General features: G+C 41.2%; 1 protein-coding gene and 1 pseudogene across 3 annotated transcripts in view; one reads left to right on the top strand and one right to left on the bottom strand.

Moving 5' to 3' along the window:
* Positions 1 to 3,390, top strand: part of LOC101585934 — a 5,528-nt pseudogene extending 2,138 nt beyond the window's left edge.
* The window catches only part of Atf7ip2 (activating transcription factor 7 interacting protein 2), an 82,066-nt gene that overhangs the window by 71,718 nt on the left and 5,084 nt on the right, over positions 1 to 5,264 (bottom strand). The gene's annotated exons all lie outside the window — the stretch shown is intronic.

The following is a 5,264-nucleotide window of genomic DNA, read 5'->3' on the forward strand; positions in this document are numbered from 1 at the left end:
AATGAAAAGAGTGAAATCACTATAGACCCTAAAGGAATTCAAAAGATTATCAATATTACTTCCAAAGTCTGTAACACAGAGGAAATGGACAGTTTCCTAGATACACATGAAATGCCAAAGCTGAGTCAAGAAGATACACAAACTCTGAATAACCCAATAATGGGAAACGAAACTCAAAATGTAATAAAGAAACCTACCAACAAAGAAAAGCCCAGGTCAGGGCTGGGAAGATAGCTCAGTGGAATAAGTGTTTGCCTGGCAAGCACAAGATCCTGAGTTCAATCCCTACTACCACAAAAAAACAACCAGGTCCCAGTGGATTCACTGCAGAATTCTATAAGAAATTTGGAGAAGATTTAATGCTAACTTTTCTCAAACTCTTCAATGAAGCTAAAAGGGAAGCAATTCTCCCAAACTCATTCCTGGTGGCAAGTATTACTCTGATTCCAAAACCACAAAAAGATCTAACTAAAAAAGGTAACTACAGGCTAATCTCTCTAATGAATATAGATGCAAAAATCTTCAATAAAATACTAGCAAAGAGAATGTAGCAGATCATTAAGATTATACAGGGGCTGGAAGATAGTTCGTGGTCTAAGTATCTGCCTGGCAAGCTCAAGGTACCAGGTTTGATCCCTGGTACCACATGCAGTCCGAGCTGCAGAGCAAGACCTTATACCAAATGAATAAGGATTAAAAGGAAAAAAAAAAAAAAGATTATACATTACAACCAAGTGGGATTCATCCCAGGAATGTAGGAATTGCTCAACATATGCAAATCCATGAATATAATATACCACATCAACAGAGCCAAAAACAAAACCCACATGATCATCTCTATAGATCAATATTTGCAGATGATGTGATACTGTACAAATCATCCAGAGTCCAACAACCAGTGCAATCCTTCTTCCCAGCAGAAACCTCAGCTTGGTATTTACAGGCAGGCTTTCTATCAGCCTTCTGGTCTGAGCTCTGACCAGAATCTCTAATACAGAACAGCCAAAACTGTTCCCGTGCTCCTCTTGTAGGCAACATCTCTGAACCTTTCCTCTCTCTTCCCACAAGACATTCCCAAAACCTTGTAATCCACATTCAAAATGAAGGAAGGAAAAGTTACTGGAGGTTTCAGTTCATACTCACCTGGCTCCAAGGCAGACTGGCACATGGCAGAGGGCAGTGGAAGGCAGCAATACAGCAAGAGCAAAATGGACCAGTAACAACAATGGCAACAGAGAGCAAGTCTCCCTTAAGTTGCATTCAGGCTGAGTGTAGTACCCACACCCATAATCTCAGCAGCACTCACACCCATAATCCCAGAGGATCATAAATTAATCACAAACTCTAGAAGTCCACCCCATGTCTGCATGAGGCTTTGGGGGGGGGGGCACAACCAGACAAAAACCCAAATTCACCAAATTTACCAAACCCAAAAATCACCAAATTCAGCATTGTAGCAGGATATAAAGTCAACACTCAGCAGCATTTTTGAACACAAATAATGAACGCACTGAGAGAGAAATTCAGGAAACCACACATTTCATAACATCCAAAATATGAAATACTTAAGAATCAATCTCACAAAGTAAAAGATCTACACAGTGAAAATTACAGTACTCTAAAGAAGATTTGAGAAAATGGAAAGATATTCCATGCTCTTGGATAGGAAGAACCAACACTGAAAACAGCCATACTCCCAAAATCGTTACACAGATTTGATGCAATCCCAACTAAAATGCTATTAGGATACCTCACTGAGCTAGAGAAAACTTTTCTCAAGTTTGTTTGACACAAGAGATCCAGAATATCAAAAATCCAGGGAAACAAAAGAAAGGCAGGAGGTACCACAATTTCTGACCTGAAATTATATTATAAAGCTACTGTAGTAAAATCAGCATGGTACTAGCATAGAGACAGACTGAAGATCAATGGAACAGATTAGAAGATGCAAGCACAACTGCAAACACACTCAGCCACCTTATCGTTAATAAAGGGCCAAACATGTTCACTATAGGAAAGGTAGCCTCTTTATTAAATAGCGCTAGAAGGGCCAGCCAAATAGCTCTGTGGATTAAAGTGCCTATAAGCAGGCGCAGGGGCCAGGGGTTCGATCCCTGGGCCTACCAGACTGGGTGTAGTGGCACGCACCCGTAATACCAGCTCTTGGGAGACTGTAAACAAGTGTATCACTCTGAGTCCGATCTAGTAGTGAGACCCTGAACATACTGCAGACCCTTCCCCAAAATAAAAAAAATAGGGACCAGGGAGATGGCTCAGTAGAATAAGTACTTCCCTGGCAAGCGCAAGGCCCTGAGTTCAATCCCTTGGGGGGGGGGAGGGGGCAGGGGGGGAGGGGGGCAGAGGGGAGAATGGTGCTGGAAAAACTGACTTTGCACATGCTGAAGGCTAAAATTAAAGCTAGGGCTACCACCATGCACAAAGCTACAGTCACAGTGTATCACCTGTGTATCAAAGATTTAAAGATTAAAACAGAAACACTGAATCTTATGGAGGAAAATATAAATAGATATCTTAAAGACATAGGGGTATGTAGAAAAGCAAACTGCATAGGAACTACTTCCAAGAATAACTCAGTTCTCGTGTTTTAGAAAACTTTCTAAACTTTAAAGGAAATCTCCAACAGAGTAAAAAGAAAACCAACAAACTGGGGAAAAAAATTAAAGCTGAGTGTCGCTCTGACAAAGGCTTTCTATCTAGAACAAAGAATTATAAAAATTCAGTCCCCCATCCCCAAATTCAAAGACTCAAACCAAAAATGGATTTAAAAAAAAAAAAAAGAGCATCTGAGATGAATATACTTTTCAGATGAAGAAATACAAAAGGTAATCAAGGATTTGCAGACACCTCTATCCATCCTCTTTGTTGTTTGTTGCCAACCATGGTCAACCCCATGTTCTTTGATATTGCTGCCAATGGCAAGCACTTGGTTTGTGTCTCTTTCAAGCTGTTTGCACACAAAGTTCCAAAGACAGCAGAAAACTTTCGTGCTCTGAGCAGTGGAGAGAAAGGATTTGGTTATAGAGTTCCTGCTTTCACAGAATTATTCCAGGATTTATGTGCCAAGGTGGCAACTTCATGTGCCACAATGGCACTGGTGGCAAGCCAATCTACAGGCAGAAATTCAATGATGAGAACTTCATCCTGAAGCACACAGGCCTGGGCATCTCGTCCATGGCAAATGCTGGGCCAAACACAAATGGGTCCCAGTTTTTCATTTGCACTGCCAAGACCAAGTGGCTAGATGGCAAGCATGTGGTCTTCAGGAAGGTTAAAGAGGGCATGAACACAGTAGAGGACATGGAGCGCTTTGGGTCCAGGAATGGCAAGACCAGCAAGAAGATCACCATCACTGACTATGGACAGCTCTAACGCGTCACTTCTGTGTATTGCCACCAACAGACCAGACCACTGCTCTAGCTCAAGAGAGCATCCTGCGCCCTACCTGCTCAAAACGCTCCCTCCAAATGTACCTGGATTGCAGAGTTAAGTTTATTAAGTTATGAATAAACTAAATGGTTTAAAAAAAAAAAAGGTAATCAAATGTATGAAAAAATGTTCATCATCACTGGTCATTTGAGAAATGCAAATTAAAGCAACAGTGAGATTCCATCTCACCCCAGAAAGAATGGCTAACATCAAGAAGCCAGTAACAAATGCTGAAGGGGCTGTGGGGAAAAATGAACCCTTCTCTACTGTTGGTGAGAGTGTAGACTGGTACAACCACTATGGAAATCAGTGTGGAGATGCCTTCAAAAGCTAGGATTGGAGATCCCATTCAAGCCAGCTATTCCTATCCTGGGCATTTTCCCAGAGGAAATGAAATCATCATATGCAGAGATCTATCAGCAGCCATGTTTTGTTTGTTTTTATGTATCTGGTACAGGGTCTCACTATGCAGCTTATACTCCTCTTTTCAGCCTCCCCAGTGCTGGGATTACAGGCGTGTGCTACCACGCCTGGTCTCAGTGGCCAGCCCAGCACACCAGGGTCAGGGCTGGCATGCCATATGGTGGCGGGGAACTAACCCCTGTCCCTGAGCTTAGTGAGCTAAGCCATCTTGCTGGCTGTGCACCCATGTTTATAGTAGAGCAATTTGTCACAGCTAAATCCTGGAAACAACCAGATGCCCATCAACTGAGGAATGGATAAAGAAGATGTGGTATTTTTACACAATTGAGTATTATTCAGCTACAAAACAGGATAAATTTGAGACTTTTGTCAGTAAATGGGTACAACTAGAGACCATACTCTTAAGTGAAATAAATCAAACCCACATGTGCAAACATCATATTGTCTCCTTAGTGTAAGAACCTGAAAGAGAAAATGGAATCTGAATGGTACAACAGATACTGGGAAAAGGGAATGAACTTATTCAAAAGGAAAGTTACTGAATCGAGAAGGATAGGAGACGGAATGGGGTAAAAAGATGTATCTATGTATGTAAGCAGGATGGTTTGGACAACTATACTGTGGATTTCTGCTGGACTGTGGAATGGAGCAGATAATGCTTACTTTGTTTTGTCTCCTTTTTTTAACTGTCCCTTTTTCTCTTAATTTCATATATATATATATATATATATATGTATATACACACACATATTTTTTCTTCCAATTTTGTATGCATATATCTAGTAATATGAACGTTTGGAAGACAACACCGCATTGCAACAAATACTGTGAAATACATATTACTTTGAGTGAAATTCTGTATCACTTGTAATTTTTGTTTTAATATTATTTTGTACTCTTTAAAAAAAAAAAAATAGGGGCTGGGGAGATAGCTCAGCAGAATAAGCACTTGCCTGGCATGTGCAAGGTCCTGAGTTCAATCCCCAGTTCTGCCAAAAAAAAAAATTTTTTTTTTTAAAGAATAAGATACAATATGGTTCTTCTCATTTTGTATTATCTCACTCAACCTACTAATCATTTATTTATTTATTTGGTACAGGATCTTGCTACACCTCCCCAGCACTGGGATTATAGGCATGCATCACCATCACACCTGGTTTCAGTGACCCAAAAGGCACACCTGGTATCCAGCACCAGCATGGCAAGCAGTACCGGGGCTGAACGCAGCCCCTTGTGCTTGCAAGGTAGGCACTTAAACGGTCAGGCTACCTCTCCATCCTACTCAACTCATTAAGAATACTCGGGGCTGGTGAGATGGCTCAGTGGTCTAAAGCACCTACTTAGAACAAGCTTAGCAAAGCACAGGGACCGCGGTTCGATCCCCCAGCCCCACA

The sequence above is a fragment of the Octodon degus genome, unplaced genomic scaffold, assembly GCF_000260255.1.
Source record: "Octodon degus isolate 3935 unplaced genomic scaffold, OctDeg1.0 scaffold00021, whole genome shotgun sequence".
NCBI classification, from domain to species: Eukaryota; Metazoa; Chordata; class Mammalia; order Rodentia; family Octodontidae; genus Octodon; species Octodon degus.